The following is a 19721-nucleotide window of genomic DNA, read 5'->3' as shown; positions in this document are numbered from 1 at the left end:
GCCTGATTTGTCCAAATCAGAAATGTGGGTGGCCAAACCCGCAGAATAGAGCACGTCACAAATAAAAGAACATACAAGCACCCTGGAAGGCTGGAAGCATCTCAAACACAACACCGGGACTTGTACGTCATGATAACTGACTTGAAAAAAGCCTTCGATAAAGTAAGTCACTCTTTTCTGTATGGAATCTTGAAGAAACTCGGCGTGAAACCAATAAAACAAAACGGAAGATAGAAATAAATGGAGCCTCAACCAAACGAATAAACGTAAAAAGAGGCATTCGACAGGGATACCCTCTCAGCAGTCAGCATGCCCTATTTCATAATCTGTGCTGACGTGCTCACCCGTCGCATAGAGAAAAACCATCTGTTTTCGCTTTTCCAAGTTTACAATCACAATACAACAATATGCGGACGACACCACATTTCTGACAAGGGACATTCCTTTTCAGAAAAGAAATCAACAGAAAGCTAGCCTTATATCAAACCATGTCCGGCCAGAAAGTGTACCAGAGAAAGACCCAGATCTTGACGTCCCTGATCTGGCCCAACGAACTCATTAGCTCTTTCCAGAAGCTGTAGCGATCTTGAACAATAGTCAGATCCTGGGCATTTGGCTAGAAAGAAGCAAAACAGAACCGGATAAAATGAACTGGCCGACGGCCATCAGAAAAAAAAACCTTTCAACTTTCTCTGGTATCCTTTACTATTTGAACAACTCCAGAGAAGCATAACACAATTTTTTATGAAATAAAGTTATTACTTTCTAAAACCTCTACAGCCTGTTTCACCCTAAAAGGGAGATCATCAGTAGGTCCTTATTCAAATAGAATTCTATCCCGTTTTAGGGTGCACCAGGCTGTAGAGGTTTTAGAAAGTAATAACTATATTTGGTGTAATTTTCTATGCTTGACATTGAGCATTTTTTATAGTAGCAATAATGTTTATTGTTTAAAACATTTTTTCCTGTTCTTGTTACAGCCTGAATGGAAAGTTTCTTCATTTAATGCTATAAGTTTTATTTTCATTTCAAGTCACGTAAGCGCGTTGATGACTGAGGAAAAGAAAGTCATTAAAATATTTTATTAACTACCGTAGCTTGTTTTGTGTTACTGTTCAGTCTTTTTAAGTGGTCGTTCTGCTAGGTTGCAACTTGCAATATTCTAAGAGCAGCCGGAAAGACAGATTTTGTTCGAAAGTAAAGGAATTTTTAAAAAGGCCTCGGTTTCGTTGAAAAATCGCAGTTTTTAACAGACTGAGGCAGTGTTTAACAGTTTTTATCCACATGCTTAAATCAAACCTGAAGAAAATATATGATATCATTATTCCGAGTAATCTGAGCTGTCCAGCTGAGCAATAGACCAACATAAGTTCGCAGAATAGACTAAAATTAGGTTTTAAGAACCACAAACTACAGCAGAGTTAAACCCCTCGTGAATGTACTAACAGTTAAACGCTAATCTTGTGCTTGTACTCATGCTTTGTTAAAATAACATTTAATTTTTATTTGTTAAACGTTAAAAATGGCTTAGTTATCAGTTTTCTTTTTCTTTCATTTTTCCACAAAAAACTATCGCCGGAAATGAAAATTTAATGAAAAAAAAAAAAAAAAAAAATTATTTACTGAAATTAAAGCCTACAATATTTTTTGTCTAGCTGTCGTAGTTGTTGGAATCGTACTCAGCTGTAAAAAATATATCTATAAATCGTTGCTAGCCTAATTATGACCAGCTGATAGAGCCTTAGAAAGCCTTAAGTTTTTTTTATTCAAAATCAAGTTTTTGGTTGACATTTGGCTGCATCCCGTCTTATTCCAAACAAAAATACTACTTCACAAGTGTAGATGCAAACAATGTGTTTTAGCCTGATACTGCGAGTTTGCTGTATGATAGCAGTTTGCACTAGCTTTCGGTGACACAGTTTCCTAGTAATTAAGTGTAATGACGAAAAGTGTTCCGAAACCAGAAGTGGGCATTCGTTTCTTTAAAAGCAGCGCTACCCGCTACCGCTACTCGGGCTAAAGTAGCGCGCTACCACTACTTCTCGCGCTACTTTTGTCTTAACTGACACAGAAAACCATTTCTTGTAAAGTCAAAATTACTTTGAAAACGAATGATGCCATTCGTTTACACTGCCATTTCATTGTCGTTATAAAAAACGTTCTAGGTAAAATTTATTGTTACACATCTCTCAAAAACACCAGCATTTAGAAATGCGAGTCGCTGAGTCTTTACACTTAGGCTTCAGCACGTCTTTTCTGAAGAGAGATCTCTCCACTGCAGCACTGGAAGGAATAGGGAGTTGTATTTAATAAAAAAACGTTTTAAATCGGAACTGGGAAAGCTCTAGGGCTTGCTTCTATCTGGAAACAAGGCCTTCACAATTGACTTGTCTTTCAGTACCAACTTTTGATGCGATGGTATACCAATGCATCAAACATTCATTCTCGGAGTCGTGACTGGTGTTGGACTAGGGATGGGCAATTTAGAATAGTGGGTTCGAATCTATTCGAATCTTAAATTATTTGAAAAACTCGAATCCAAAAATAGGATTCGGTATGCAGCTTATCTCATTTTTTTTTATTTTTCACTTCACATTTACGTTATTTATCACTGATGGAGCGAACCAGCTCAATGGCCGAGTGATTTCGCCTTCGGCTCTGGTGCTGGTAGATCTGAGATCGTTTCCAATTCGGGTCAAACCGAAGACTTTAAATTTAGCATTTTTTGGCTAATTATTATTTTGATCAAAAGTTTTGACAGATAGGCTATCCTCAAAGAATGAACATTTACATTCTTCACCTTTAGTCAATTGGAGATTATTGTTTCATATAAATTAAAACGTTTCTGTTCTTCTCAAATTGGATTTAAAAATGTTGGAAAAAGTAAAAAGCGAATTAAAATTTATGTTTGAACGCCTATGCGTTCATCTGTATGACATTTGCAGAAATGTGTAAATGAACTATTTCGGTACTTGACTTAACTTCAAAAAATAACGGATTTGCGACGATTCTTCCCAGTTTGTAATGTTACGCCAACGTCAGGATAATTTATTTTTCCAAACTGTTTGACTTTGCAAGAAAAGTACGAAGTTTTAGTTAGAAATATTTGTTTAAAGAGGCTTCAGATGAAAACTATCTTTGCTTTTAAAAACGATGAAACAAAACTTTCGGGAGAAGCGCAAGTAAAACCAGCTAACATACGCCTTTTCCTAATTAATATAATATTGTTAATTTAATTTATTAAAGTCAATATACTGTATAATTAGTGTGATGTAACGTAGGGGAAGGGAAGGTAATTTGATACACTTTTAACATTTTTGCCTGTTAACTGAAAATTACGTGACACAAACTATTGATTTTAAGCTGAAATGAAAGTCTGATCCCTTACACACTTTTTAAAAACATTTTCACTTTTCTATTTTTGTTACTTTTTTTTTAATTGAAATTTTAAAAACGTCACTCAAATGTATCAATTTACCTTCCACGGAAGGTAAATTGATACACCCGGAAGGTAATTTGATACAGTAAAACTAATACAGAAATCCCTTTAGACAACAAAGCAATAAATGAAAATTTAATATGTGGTTGGCGTGCTTGGGTGCAAGGATGACTGTTGAGGACCATGTGTGCGGCGAAGCTTCTGCAGCGGGATGGACATGGAAAAGATCATTGGCTGGAGTTCTTATTCAAGGGGGGTGCTTTGCGCTGTTCTCATTTTTTGAAAGCAGATAGCGTGTAAGCCTACGAAAGCCCATATAATTGTTGTTTTCCAAAGTAGCAGGTCTTGTTAATAAAGAATAACTTATTTAAATCAACTAGATCAATGACAACATTTATTACAGTCACAAAAAAGAGTTTAATATACTGTATCAATTTACCTTCTCCACATGTATCAATTTACCTTTTTCAAAAAAAGTTATAAAGTTCTGATTTTTGTATGCTTGGATGCACATTGCAGAAAAAACGTGACAAGCCCTTGAAGCCTTATCAATGAACTGTCAAATGAGTTTGGTTTCATCTTTCAGGAGCTTTTCTTTAATTTTCCAGACGAAAATAATCATGAGTTAAAAATTTTACGAAAATACTCAAAAAACAGACTTTTACAATTTTATGCCATAAAAGCACGAGTTAGCTGAATGGTGCAATTTTTGTAGGCATTATTTTCACAGATCTTCCACCTAATGACAATATTTTTGTCTAATATTTTTTGTACATTTCTGTAGGGGGGGTGTATCAAATTACCTTCCGTATCAAATTACCTTCCCTTCCCCTATAGTTTTTGGTCTTTCTGGTCAACACCGCTGCGGCAGTCATTGGTACGATAATCCAACAGTGTTGCAGTCATTGGTGCGATATACTCATTTGGTTCACTAACACTACAATACTAAATTTCTTGCGTGACACCCAAAATACCAAAAACCGTCTTTTTTATATTGTTTTAACGTTTGTAGACAGTAAGTCAATATAAAAACGGTTGTCTTTTGATTGGTTTCACTTCGTTTGAATAGAACAAAATAAAATCTTGTCAGTGGATGTCATGCTATTATTTACAGGGATACTGAAATAGCGACTGCATTGCGAGAGTCTCCACATTATTAGTTTCCCCTGCAGAGTTAGCCACCATCAAATTGATACAACGTTTAACAGGAAAAGGTTTGGAAAGCTATGAACACACCACAGCATTTATTTCACGTTTTAAAGGCCATAATTTGTGTTCCAAGCAATACTTTGACTTCATTTGGCGTTTGAATCATTTTCTTTGACAAAATAATCTAAACTATTATAGAATAGAAACTATTCTAGATTCGAATCCCCAACTATCCAAAAATGCCTATTCCTTAGTGTTGGTGTCACTCTTATCGGTATCAGCGTGTCTTGATGTTTCCCGCAATAGTCGAATGATTTCTGCTTTGATTTTTTCACGCATTGTTTCCAAGCGAAATCTTCAAAAAAGGTCATTTTAAATTGGAAATTTTTTAAATTTTCACTGTAAATTGGAAAGTAGCGGGAGTGCAACGGAAAGAAATGTAGCACCTTTCTGCTACCGTTACATCGAAAAAATGTAGTGCCGCTACACCAACAAAAATGTAGCGGAACTACCACTACATCTACCAAAAAATTACTACCCGTTACTATACCCACCTCTATCCAAAAGCTCGTGACAAACCGCTGCCACCATAACGAACCCGCAGCATCAGGTTAACAGATCGTTTGTATCTACATTTGTGAAGTAAACCACTATCATGCTGCTATAAACGAAACTAAATCTATTGCAAAAATATTAATGGTCCTGAAAATGGCGTTATGTTAAATGCTAGTTTAAATTAACTCTTTGGCGGCGTCTAATACTAATAAAACATATTCAAGTCACAGAAGTTTCAAAGTCGGAAATGTTAGTCTTGGTTAGAGGGTGGTACTCTATTCAAACCTATCACCACTACTCATCAAAAGAAAATTAATCTCACGTCGCTTACAAAACTTCGTGACATCACGAACTGAAACAGTCAACTTTGCAAGAAAATTTGTTAAGGGGTAAGATCAACGCAGCTATAACTACGTTTTGTTGAACGCGGGATAAATATTTTTGTTTAATCTTAGTTGATCAACCGAGAACTACGTGCAACTGAACTGTAACTCCAATAAGTTACACGTAAGCTCTTGGTCGTTTCAACCAGGGTTGAAAAGTCGCATGCAAAATATACGACTCCGACTCCTCGGTTTTGTAACTGGCCGACTCCAACTCTGGACACGCCAAAATCATTCCTACTCCGATTCCACGACTCTGACTCTCACTCCACAGCCCTGACTTCAACTTGACCAGAATTGTAGTGAGAAGGTTGTAGGCTACACAGCCGCAGAGGAATAAAACATTTTGGGGTGCGAACAAAATGTGCTTAAATTTTGTCTTTGCATATAGGCTATATTTTTGAAAACGCAACAATTTACAGGTTGCCTTAACAACTGGACATTTTTCCGCAAATTTGAGACGCGTTTTTGCAACGGAGATGCGGCTGTCCCCTTGCACCCCCCATCTCTTAGGGCTATGGTTGTTTACAACGGGGTTAAAAATGCAACGTGAGTTAAAAAATTATTTGCATTCAGTAAAACCCAAAACAACGTTGACAGATAAATGTTCCCAATTAAATGAATCCAACTGGCAAATGCAATGTAAATTGCTGCGTATAAAGACCAATGAAATGTAGGCTGCAGCTCTTTGCAAGAAACACGTTTGGGTCATAATGCTAAAATATGATTAATGATAATGACTGGGTGTTTAATCTTCATTAGTGTGGTAACTGAAGCTGTTTGCAGAAAAAGTTGATAAGTCACATTTTGGCGAAATTGAGTGAAGTGCACATTTATAGCCAGAAAAGCATAAAGAATGATCTGTCATAGTGTTAAGTTTTAATGTAATTCATTCGATTTTGACGAAAACGAGGCAAGCCCATTTTTGCCCAAGTTGAATCGTTTTTTGGAAAAAGTTGATATGTGCGTAGAGTTGCCGCCAGAATAACTAATATGGCTGGGTCCACCAAAACAAAGAAACAAACATAATATTAAATTTTTAGATATCCGTAGGAAGCAGGGAATCCCTATGGGATTTTTTACTGTAAACTAATTACTGTAATTTTATTGTAAATTACAGTAAACTAAAGTTGTTGCGCTTTTGATTTTAAATGCTTCAAATTACCAAAGCAAAAATTAAGAATATTAAGTAAATGATCACAAGGTGTCACCCCCTTCTTTTTTAAATCTATAATGGACGTGACCAATACTCTGATTTGCGATCAGTTGTGATGTATTAAATTACGTTATGACCTAACCCAGTGGTTCTCAACCTTTTTTTTTTACCGCGTACCACTTCGAGGTTCTATGATCTTGTTGCGTACCAACAAATTATCGAAAAACTTAACTTTACTCAAAATGTATATAGGATTATTAACAGGGCGGATTAACTAATTAGTCCGCCCGGAAATTTCGAAACAAATGCGGCCCACTAACCTCGAAGAATTTCAAGTTGATGACAAAAAAAGGTCACCCTGCCTGGCTAATCATCCCTTGATTTTAATTAATAACACACACTAACAAGACAAAATTTAATGTGATGGTTGCAATTGTTTCTTCTCCACAAGATGATTTAGGCGGGGTCCAACTGAGCTCACAGCGCATCGGAAATCGTATCCAGGAGTTTCAAGGCGGTTTCCACTCTTTGTTTTGATGCACATCAAGGAAAAAAAACCCTGTTCACACTCCCATGTACCGGAAAAAACTAACAGCTGCGTAACAGCGTTACGAGCCAAAATCTTTTATGTAAAGGCCATGCTCAGCCAGAAGTTTATTGGAGAAAATTTCTTGTGCATTGTTTTTGCTGTCTCATCAGATTGAATGTCACTGATATCTTCTTGCTCTCCCGTTCGTACAGGTAGAAGAGATGGATTAACGGGGAACGGATTTGTGATGTATGCACAGCATGCCATGTCCGGAAAATAATGCATTAATTCGGTTCTAAACTGATCCAGATAACATCGGATTTCTTGACATAATTTATTATTGGGTTGCCTTTGAAAAGGCGTTAGAAATCTGAAAATTCAGTACTGCTTATTCTCCATGTTTTTCGTCCAGTTGTCCAGCTTGCAAATAAATGCTTCCAGTTAGGAGATAAAATCTGAAATAGAGCTGTTTGGTCTTTGGAAAGACAAGTTTATGTTGTTACGAGTTTAAAAAATATCCGACAAGTAAGCCAACCTCGAAATGAATACATCATTTTCGAAATCGTTTTTAAAATCGGATTTTTTTGTCTGCAAAATACAAGCAACTCATTCCTCAATTCAAGGACTTGTCTTGTCATATTTCCTTTTGACCTATACAATCATTACGATGAACGTATAGTTTATTACAACAGAAAAAAATTGCTTAACGTTTTGTTAAAACTTTATTTTTACTTGAAAACAAACTGCGTACCACCTAACATGGCTTCGCGTACCACTAGTGGTACGCGTACCACTAGTGATACGCGTACCACTAGTGACACGCGTACCACAGGTTGAGAACCACAGACCTAACCATTGTTTTTTCTGTCCTTTAAACTTTAAATCCGTTTTAACGCTGGGCGCATGCAGCCTGCCCAAAAACAATCTAAATTTCAAACTTAGCGTGCGTGGCAATTGCGTATTTAGATTTTAGAAGAATAAGTTCAAAATAGGCAAAACATGCGTTTAAAACCATTGCAGTTGCTTGGTGTCACACCTGATAATAGCATTGAACTCATTATGCTGTAGCCTATACCATGATTTGTGACAAAAACGTACAACCAGACATCATCAGCAAATGTCATAATTTCAAACCTACACTTTGGTTTATGAAAAAAATGAAATAGTTAATCTCATACTATTTTCTGTAGGCTACTTTTAAATGGTTCAATGGAAACTGTTTTGAAAACAGTTTATATTTACTTTTTACACAAAAACTATTAGATAAAAGTTGAGATGTGAAATTTTTGTGCAAAAAGTTGATAAGTCCACATTTTATTCGAAAATAAAGAAAAACTACAGAACCTAGTCAGCTAAAACCTATACGCCTATAATGTATCAAAAATCTCCGTCACCCTCAGTAATATATTTTAATGTTTATTTTTTTAACGTAACTTATAACTTACTTGAAAACTTCAAACGTTGTTTTCTCAACATGCCAACATATGACTTATCAACTTTTACCGCAAACGGCTTCAAATGTAATGAAAATTGCTGTGTATAAACACCTATGAAATGTTGACTACAGCTGTTTACAACAATCGCGTTTGGGCCCACAATGATGAAATTTGATTAAAGACAATGACTAAGTGTTTAATCTTCGTCAATGCAGTAATTTTAATCTTCATCATTGTGGTAACTTTAATTTTTATCAGGGTGGTAACTTTAATCTTTTATTCGTGTGGTAACTTTAATTTTTATCAGTGTGGTAACTCTAATCTTTATCAGTGTGTTAACTTTAATCTTTATCATTGGGGTAACATTAATCTTCATTAGTGTGATCACTTTAATCTTCATCAGTGTGGTAACTTTAATCTTTACCAGTGTGGTAACTTTAATCAGAGTGGTAGCTTTAATCTTTATAAGTGTGGTAACTTTAATTTTTATCAGTGTGGTAACTTTAATCTTTGTCAGTGTGATAACTTTAATCTTAATCAGTGTGGTAACTTTAATTTGCATGAGTGTGGTAACTTTAATCTTCATCAGTGTAGTAATCTTTATCAGTGTGGTAACTTTAATCTTCATCAGTGTAGTAACTCTAATTTTTATCAGTGTGGTAACTCTAATCTTTATCAGTGTGGTAACTTTAATCTTTATCAAAGTGGTAACTTTAATCTTTGTCAGTGTGTAGTAACTTTAATCTTCATCAGTGTGGTAACTTTAATCTTTGTCATTGGGATAACTTTAATCTTCATTAGTGTGGTAACTTTAATCTTTGTCATTGGGATAACTTTAATTTTCATCAGTGTGGTAACTTTAATCTTTGTCAGTGTGGTAACTTTAATCTTCATCAGTGTGGTAACTTTAATCTTTGTCATTGGGATAACTTTAATCTTCATCAGTGTGGTAACTTTAATCTTTGTCATTGTGGTAACTTTAATCTTCATCAGTGTGGTAACTTTAATCTTTGTCATTGGGATAACTTTAATCTTCATCAGTGTGATAACTTTAATCTTTGTCAGTGTCGTAACTTTAATCTTTATCAGAGTGGTAACTTTAATCTTCATCATTGTGGTAACTTTAATCTTTATCAGAGTGGTAAATTTAATCTTCATCAGTGTGGTAACCATCAGTGTGGTAACTTTAATCTTTGCCAGTATGATAACTTTAATCTTCATCAGTGTGGTAACTTCAATCGCCATCAGTGTAGTAACTTTAATCTTCATCAGTGTAGTAACTTTAATCTTTGTCAGTGTGGTAAGCCTAACTTTAATCTTCATCAGTGGGGTAACTTTAATCTTTATCAGTGGGGTAACTTTAATCTTCATCAGTGGGGTAACTTTAATCTTCATCAGTGGGGTAACTTTAATCTTTGTCAGTGTCGTAACTTTATCTTTATCAGTGTGGTAACTTTAATCTTTATCAGTGTGATGACTTTAATCTTCATCAGTGTGGTAACTTTAATCTTTGTCAGTGTGGTAAGCCTAACTTTAATCTTCATCAGTGGGGTAACTTTAATCTTCATCAGTGGGGTAACTTTAATCTTTGTCAGTGTCGTAACTTTATCTTTATCAGTGTGGTAACTTTAATCTTTATCAGTGTGATGACTTTAATCTTCATCAGTGTGGTAACTTTAATCCTTGTCAGTGGGATAACTTTAATCTTCATCAGTGTGGTAACGATGTTTGAACCTTGAAATTTTAAGCTTTTGTGGGTTAAGAAATGTGGTGTAACACATGTATTGCATGTCACACTGGGTAGTAGCTTAGCGAGTAGACTACGTGTTTCTTTTTGTTTCATAATGAGCTGAAAGTTTGTCTCATGGTACACGTTCTGCCACGAAGATGAGTTTTAATGTCACGTGAGAAGTTCTCAGAATTGTTTTTTGCAAAATTAAACTTTCTCAACGTGTTTGTCTCTTTGCAACTTGCATTGAAACAGCGACAGCCATGCAGGTCATGATACTGCGCTAACGACTGTTCATGCACGATTTAAACTTTATGCAGATTTTCCACCTTCTCATGTTAGGGGGAAAATAAATTGATTAATTGCTCAATGTAGAGACAAATTTACTTTTTTGCATATCGTGACTAAAATTTAACAAAAGCAATTAATCAAAGAAACGTTGTTTTTTAAATTTGATTTTGCAGACTACTAAATTTTCTGCATATAAATTACCTTTGGGCCTGTTTTAAAGATGGCAATAATAACACTTCTTGCTCTTCTAGCGTTGCAGTGCCTAGCAACGAAAGCTCAAGGTAACAGTGATAAAAAAATTATGAGTTGGCCTATTGTATTTTGTTAGCAAAACTATTAAGTTTTCATAGAGAACGTCGGTGTCAAAAATGCTCTTACAGTAAGTTGCGACATGGTTCTTATTTACTGTCGCTCTACAACTTTACTGCTACGGTCTGTCAGCGACAGGACTCATTTTTAATTTCACATCATATTTACGATGTCATCACCATATTACCAGACGTACCTTCTCTGCAATATGCAAAAAAGTATACAGTCGGTACCGTTTTTAAAGTCTTTGGTTTGGCCCGACGTGGAATCAATCTCAGATTTATCAGCACCAGAGCCGAAGGCGATAACCACTCGGCCATTGAGCTGGTGCCAATTCCGATTATTTCAATTGCAAGGAGGTTTTAATGGTAGCCAAGAATTTCTTCCTTCACTTCATCTTGAAATAAAGGCAAATTCTTTTTGTTGTCAACGCGATGTAAAATGATTAGAAAAGTTTTTGGTTATACTGAACTATTTGTTCGGTACTGAAGTGTTTTACCTAAACTATTTATTTTATACTTCAGGAATAGCTCAGTTGGTTAGCGTGTGACTTCGTGAACGAAGAAGCTTTAATATCAAGCGGCGCTGGTTCGACTCTCGGGGCGTGCGCTTGAGCAACGCATTCTAAGGACTGCTCTCCATTCAGCGATACTTGATGGATGGAATAATTCCCCGGCAACAACGCTTCAACAATCGGAAACTTCACTTTGTCAATCCCGATAACCAGCCCTGCGTCAAAATCTTCTACAAGTGTGCAAAACTACCAGGAATAACCTATCAAGGTTTTGTCAGTCCGAGGATAAAGATTTAAAAACCAAAACCAACCAAGGGATTGTCAAATGTTAAAGCTGATGAGTATTTTTCAAAAACATCTCAATAATTTTTCGAGACAAAACCTTTTGACGCAAAATTCATTTGTTTGATTTCATTTTGAAATGCTTTTTTATTAAGATGTAATTTCAAAAGAACAAAATTTTATTTCCAACATTCCTAATTAAAATAAATACCTTTCTTGATTACGGTTGTATTTCAGGTGAATGTGAGAGACGGAATTTGGCTGCCGCAAACGCAGTAAACCGGCCTTGTACGAAACCATGCAGAGGGCCAGGAGATTCGGGATGCAGGAACGACAAGACGTGTGTGTGTGACCATGAATGCGGATTCTCGTGCATTCGTTTAGGTGAGTACTATTTACTTTTAGGAGCAAAATGTTTAGAACACTTGATCAACCTAAGCCAAAAATAAAGAGCCTAAAATGTAGATACTAAAATATTGTTTTGGTTGTCGTATCCAGGCTTACGCCCGGTGATTGAAGATTTAGATTAAGTGGACGGGAAGGCAAGGAAGCAAATCTTCGTGTCCACCTTCAGACTTGTCTTTAAGTGTACGAAAGACACAGCCGCATGCTCTTGAGCGGTTTCAAACCGGCGCCCTTTCGAGTGTCGTTCCAGAGCTCTCACAACTTGGCAATGCAGTAGACAAAACTATTAAGAAAACGTTTCGAACACTAAAGTGTTTTCATCTTACTATTGCACTGAAGATGCTATTTAAAGGTAAGTGCTATTTAATAGCACTGAAGATAAAAACAGTTTAGTTTTCAAAGCCTTTGCTGAACATGCGTTTAGTAGCTTACCGTATCTACATTTTGGGCTCTTTATTTTTTGACTATTTACTCTTTCTAAAAAAAAAACTCACTGACAGCAAACCACAAAAATCAATAATAAAGTTATATTTTTTTATTGGACAAGTTCTAATTTGCAAACGGATCAATTTTGTGGAAGCTCTGTCTATCTAAACTGTGTTCCAAGCACATTGTGATAGCAGCATTACATTTACATACAATCACTTCAAAAAAGTGGGTCGATCCAGGGGGGCACTTGGTAAGGTGTCTCCTAAAAACGACAAAACCATGAGATGAGCACAGCGTGACGGCAGCACTATCTTTGTATCTTCTTCTTCAATTATCTTGCCTGAACCAGGCATCGACGGCCTCAGATGAATAATTAGACCAAATATTTCTATTATATGTTGCATGGATGATTGTTTCTGTTTTGTCGTTAAATTGTTCCAGATGTGTTTGTCTTTGTCTGCCAGGTGCCCGCTTTCCAAAAATTTTACCAGTTAAAGAAAGGAGTTTAAAGAGTAAAAGAGTTTAAAGAAATCTGTGGATCTTGCCCGACTTCCTCTTTGACGATGCTGATTTCATACTTTCAATGATGTTGAACTAAACAAGTTCATCTGTCGTTTATAGAGCAATAACTTCACTTTTGTGTTTACTTTCAGATAAATTTTGCAAAACGCCTCCTTCCATTCCAAACATGGCAAGAGTCCAAGTGTTTCGGCGATCGAACAACGGGAGACTTGTGTCTTTGAGCAGCTTGTCCTACAGGTACAATGATGTGGCCGAGTATACTTGCCTGCCAGGATATAAAAAAGGTTTTCCGGTAATGCAACATTACTGTCATGGGCGCAAAGGATGGACAGGAAGAACTACTTGTGTATGTAAGTCCATTGACTAAGGACCTTCTCGATATGACGCTTCAATATTGCCAGTAAATATATCGATAGTGCATGCTAAGTCAAGTCATTGTACCTTATACAGATTCATGTTTCATCTGCAGAGATTTTTCATCTTCAGAGAGTGGTGTGAGCTTTTCTTGCATTTTCCTTTTAAGTACACACTATCAAAACCTTTTTTCTGTCTTTCGTAAATAAATCTATGTAAACATTCGATAATAACATCTGGTCAATGCGTAGGACTAACGCTTTTATAATAGAAAAAAAAATTACTTATTAACATGCTATTCCTCTTTCCACTCTTCAGGAAAGAGGAAAGGCTTGGTAATTTCAGACTAACAATTTGATAAAGTCCAACACAATGAAATGTTATGTATGGTCGACCGAACTGGAAGTGATGACAAAGATCTCAGAATTATCCAAAATTTATATTACGAACAATCTCAGCTGCTATCAGAATTAATGATGACTGCAGTGACTATACGACCATTCAAGAAGAAGTAAGACAAAGCTGTGCTATGCTATCACTCGATCTTTCTCATCATACAGTGAAATAATTTCAAGGCATGTTAAAGATAATTGAGGTATTATTATTGGAGGCTACATAGCCGAGTGGTGAGAGCGCTGGAACGACACTCGAAAGGGCACCGGCTCGACACCGCTCATGAGCATGCAGCTGTGTCTTTGGCAAGACACTTAAAGGCATGCCTGAAGGTGGACATGAAGATTGGCTTCCTTGCCTTCCCGTCCACTTCATCTAATTCTAAATGTACAACCAGGTGTAAGCCTGGATACGACAAACAAAAAGTATTGGAGGAAACAACATAAATCACATACGATATGCTGACGACACCGTTTTGATAGCTGACTCGGACGTGCAATTGCAGAACATATCAGATATTGTGTGTACAAACAGCAAAATATTTGGCATGAAGTTAAATAAAAAGAAAACCGAAAGAATGGTCATACCAGAGATACTACGGTGAATTGGGATGCAAGGAACGAAACAGAACTCAATATAAAAACAGCCCAAGCAAAAACAAGCTTCCAACAAATGAAACCAATTTGCTGCAATAAAAAGATTTTCTTTAAGACAAGGTTTAGAGTTTTAAATTGCTATATTTATGCTGTTTTTCAAGACAACTCTGAAACCTGGAATATCTCAGCAAAAATGGCTGAAAAAATTAATGTTCAGTTCAGTTTGTTTTATATCTGACCATCCCAACAAAAAAACAAAATATGCCAAACATAGCATAAATCTAGAAAAAAGTAGAAGCGACAAAAAACGAACGTTATAACGTGCTTGCTACCAAAAGCAATCTGGTTTAAATTTGGCACGGTCGCAAAACTTTAGTAGAATTTCAAAATTTGGAAAAACAAAAAGAAAAAAAAGAGAAAGTGACTTTTTCAAAGTTTTATAAGTAAAAAAAATAAGACAAAAACCCAAGACAACCCAAGACAAAAAAATAAACAGCTGCTGTGTTGATCGGCTTTGTAGTGCTGATCAAAAGTTATCAAAAGTGCTGACAGTCTTGAGGTGAACAATCTTGATGCGTTAAGCAACGTATTTCATGTCTTGCAAAGACAAATAAAGAAGTTTTACACAAACTGAACCAAACCAGATCTCTGTTTAAAAATATTAAAGCAACACAATATAAATTTCTCGGCCATGTAATAAGAAAGCAAAAACTGGAGCATCTCTCTATAGCTGGTAATTTTTTTGGAAAGCGTGCATCAGCCAGGAAAACAAAGACAAACTCATTTTAAACAATTTAACGACAAGGCAGAAACAATCATTCATACAACATACTGTATCATAGGAACACTTGGTCTTATTATATTCATCCGAAGCCGTAGATACTTGGTTTAGGCACAGAAATTGAAGAAGATTAACGTTAATAAGCGAGAAAACGTAGAGGATCAAGAATTTAAGTATTAATTGAATGACTATTCACTTGTTGTTTTCATCAAATTGTTTTTTATTGTTTCTTTTCTTGTAGTGTCGTGCCAGCGCTACAACAGAAGAGAGGTGATACGTAACAATATGATTTGTGGATCACAATGCACGACAGACAACGATTGTGGAAGAAACTCCACTTGCATCTGTGATGGTCCTTGCGGCCAAACCTGTGTTGCTAACGGTAAAGTATTTTTGATTCGGCTTGTTTGTAATACAGTAATTACATCAATAATTACAGCTCTTGTATCACTACTAAAATTATATTGGGGACATCTAGAGTAATGATTTTAATTTCTAAGTCAAAAATGCTAATGTTGCCTACCTTCTTTATATGTTCGACTCTCTTCAGAAGATGTTTACTTTTTCTTTGTTTTTACTGAGCTGAGATGGTGCAATATATAAGCCGTTGGCTTTCCAATGATGCAAACCTGATCGACACCCGGCTTCAGCAGGATGTTAAAAAACACCGCTCACCTCTACCCACTAGTGATGCAAACCGCGCCGCGTACGCGGCCACTTTTGACTTTTTCGCCGCGTGCCGCGCCGCGCCGCTTGCCGCGTAAACTTTTTCAAGAAATATCAGTTAGGAAACTTCAAATTTAAATTGGAAACACGGATCACTTTTTTTCCCTTTAACAGAAGCCCTAATCTGGAAAGCTATGCAAATGGCTTGCAGTTGACAGGATTTTTGGGGCTGGCTTGTGAGGGAAGCTGCACGAGTGTTTTTGGCTAATAGCCTAGCTGATAAGCTCAGCTTAGATGCATTGCTGATAAGACAATATGATCTGGTTAGCCTAGTGATAGTCAGTTAGTGCACAACTGTACCGGTAGGTTACCAATTATATGCCATGGGTGTTTTTTGCCACAATAGACTTTCTAAAAAATAACGCGTTAAAATGTTTTTTGAAAATTTCGTAATTTGCGGTGTGCGGTGAGGTGCAGTGTCAAAGTTCCAGATAAATTGCGGTGTGCGGATAAAAATTTTGGGTTCGCTGCATCTCTACTATACCCACAATGTAATAACTTGGGTGAAAATAGTAGTCTACCTGAAGGAAAGGCGGCGGAAAGAAAGGGACTGGTTATCCTACTCTTATCAGTGCCGAAGGCAGGTGTCGTCAACTTACGGCCCATGGGTCGGATCCGGCCCGCCAAGGAAAATCATCCGGCCTGCAGCCGCTTTACAAATTATAGTATTATATGGTCTGCCTAGTGATATATTATTTTATAATCGAACCTCTAATTTATACCGTTCATCATATAAATCGTCACAACACCCGCCAAACCTATCAGTCGTCCTCTGGCTCAGTCGAGACAATATGCTAAAAAGAGTGTACACGTTGAAGGAAGAAATAGCAACCTTCCTTGAAAACAAGACCATCATTGCTGGAGAATTTCATAAACAAGAATGGGTTCTAATTTGGCATCATTTTTGTTGATCACATCTGAACAACTTGAATGTGCAGCTTCATGAAAAGCTCCAATTGATACATAAGATGTGTAAGCATACGGGCATTCAAAACAAAACTACGGCTCTTGGAAAGTCAGCTGGAAAATGTAAACTATGCTCACTTTGCTACACTGCAGCAGAACAAACCTACGAGCAATACCGTACGTTGTTGTTTCTATAATACTGTACAACACTTAAGAAATTAATTTTCATCCCGCTTTGGTGACATTCGTTCTCTCGAAAACGACATCAAATTATTCAGTCCTACTCCACTCGTTGTACAGGTGGATACAGTGCAACAGAAGTAGGTTAGGCTATCAAATGGGATTGAGCTACAGTGCAGTAATAAGCTAAAATTAAAATTTCAAGCAGAGAGTGTATCACTGCTTGACTTCTGTAAAATATCTTGAGTGGAAACAATATCCTAACTTGATTAATCATACTAAAAAAGGGGGTCATTATTTGACAGCACTTACGCATGTAAAGATCTATTTTCGTCAATGAAACTCACCAAGAACAAGTTGAGAACGAAACTTACGAGTAGACGACCACTTGCAAGATGTCATGTTACTTTCCTCATTTGCAGTAACTCACCGCTTGAGCATCAGGAAGGTTCAAACCAAAAACAACTGCAAATCTCACATTAATGTTGCACTATAAATACATGTATGTTGTATTTCATCAAATACGGCATAGTTATTATTTACTAAAATCCTCTACAGACTGTTTCACCCTAAAAGGGGATCATTAGAAGGTTCTGAAAAATATGCAAAAGCAATAAATCGGTAATACTTGAAAAAATATTAACTATTACAAGCTTAATTTAATCTGCAAAAAAATCACCAATATTGCAAAGGGCTACGGTACCTCCAACCGTTACCACAAAAGCCTCAATTAAAATGTCCAAATTGAAACCAAGCAGATTGATACCAACGCCTGTGACGTCACAAAGAAGCAAAATGCAATATGGATCAAATAACCTGTAGTAACAAAAGTGAGAAAAACTAACTGGAAAAGGTGATCAGGTACTATGACACTTCCTCAAATGGGCGATCAACCTAACACAGAAAGCAATCATTAAGAAAATAAATCAATATTTTTTTTTACAAGTCTAAACCTTAAACCATTTGACCAGGTTAACACTCACAACAGCATTTCAATAATAAATTTTAATATAATTTATGTTGTGGAACCGGTTTTCTTCCATTAGGAGTCATCAGCACAACTGAATCGAAACAAAAATATTACAGTAGCAGGGAAACATCAGCACAACTAGCCCAACATTTTTTTTTACATATTAAATAAATAAATAAAAGTCACTGAATATTCAAAACCTTCATTTCTTTGCTTTATTCTTTATCATTTTCTTTTTTTTTCTTCATACTAGTATTGTTAAATAGGTCAAATACAGAAAATATTGCAACAATGAAATACGGTAACTTGCTAAAACTGTCCCTACACGCAGCAGTAAAAAGTAGTAAAAAGTAAAAAGTAAAAAAAAACTATTGATTTATTTTCTAAACCTGTAGTAACCTATGCAAATGAAATGAAATTTATTTTTAAATTTATAACCTGTAAAAATCAAATGAAATTTATTTTTAAAGTTATACCCTGTAAAAATCAAATGAAATTTATTTTTAAAATTATTTTATTTTGAAGTATTTGAGTTTAAATTTGTTTCGATGACGACATTTACCCACCAGTTCACAACTCTTGTTAAGAAGGTGGTTACAATCGGCCTTCAGAATGGCCAGTTGTTCAGCCAGGCACAGGCCACAATTATTGCGACCACCTCCACTATAAAGCCGAGCATAGCTGTGAATGGACTATGATATTCTAGGACCAACACCCTTGTCTTTAAGGTCCCAAACTGCCTTAGATAGCTCTGTGCTGTTTCGTTTAGACCAGGGATGGAGAGCCACTGACCCGCGGGTCACGAAGTGACCCATCACAGAATTTCAGTGACCCACTTGTCTTTTTTAAAATAATGAAATTTAAACAAATATTTCAGCAAATTTCGCGTATGACGGTAGATTTAATGGCTTACTCATGTACAACAGTGTAAGGTAATTAAGTTGTGGTAATGTTTTTCAGCGATTTGTTGAATTGTTGGAAGAAGTACAACTTCTTTTAGCTGAAAAAAATCAAAAATATTCAGAGTTAAGCGAAAGTACGTGGTTGAATGATTTACATTTTTTCGCTGATTTCACAACGCATTACAATAAGTTAAATACTAAATTGCCAGGCTGTGGAAATATTGTATTATCCATGTTTGGGCACATTAAAGCATTTGAGAAGAAACTCAGAACTTGAACAAGGTCAGCTGAAATATTTTCCTCAGTTGTTGAAGCACTTTACCAGCACCAATTTAACTTATGAACAAAAGCAAACTGCACTCAACAAGTATGTTTTACTGACGAAAGAGGCCAAAAATGTGATGTCAGACAGGTTTACCCAGTTCCGAAAGCTAGATACTGCATTGCAGTTCATTCTTTTCCCGCATGCAATTCAATTTGAAAATCTTGAATTATCAAACTTCGAATGGCTTCGTCTTTACAACTTGGAAATGGAACTTTCAAAAAAGCGCAGTTTGGAAAACAAAATTTGTAGACTTAAATCATCTCCTACAAAAAATTGAAATGAAAACGGATATGGATGGTTGTGACTTTCCTGCTGTTGCAAACCATGCTGAAAATATAATTCTTACAGAGTGAAAATCTCTGCCAAATTTGTTTGAAACTATAAAAAGATTTGCGGTAGCTCTGTTAACGTTGTTTGGTTCTTCATATTCGTGCGAATCTTTATTTTCGCACATGAATTT

General features: G+C 36.1%; 1 long non-coding RNA gene and 1 pseudogene across 1 annotated transcript; both read right to left on the bottom strand.

Moving 5' to 3' along the window:
• Positions 1–6867: 6867 nt before the first annotated feature.
• Positions 6868–7849, bottom strand: LOC145778832 (protein FAM200A-like; annotated as a pseudogene).
• Positions 7850–12716: 4867 nt separating this feature from the next.
• On the bottom strand, positions 12717–17605 carry LOC145778880 (uncharacterized). Its single transcript, XR_014290485.1, has 3 exons — positions 17412–17605; positions 13570–13693; positions 12717–13393 (listed from the first exon to the last, which is right to left on the bottom strand). It is a non-coding gene; the product is annotated as an uncharacterized LOC145778880 (long non-coding RNA).
• Between the last annotated feature and the right edge of the window lie 2116 nt (positions 17606–19721).

The sequence above is a fragment of the Aplidium turbinatum genome, chromosome 10, assembly GCF_918807975.1.
Source record: "Aplidium turbinatum chromosome 10, kaAplTurb1.1, whole genome shotgun sequence".
NCBI classification, from domain to species: Eukaryota; Metazoa; Chordata; class Ascidiacea; order Aplousobranchia; family Polyclinidae; genus Aplidium; species Aplidium turbinatum.
This window is presented reverse-complemented; position numbering and strand designations above follow the sequence as displayed.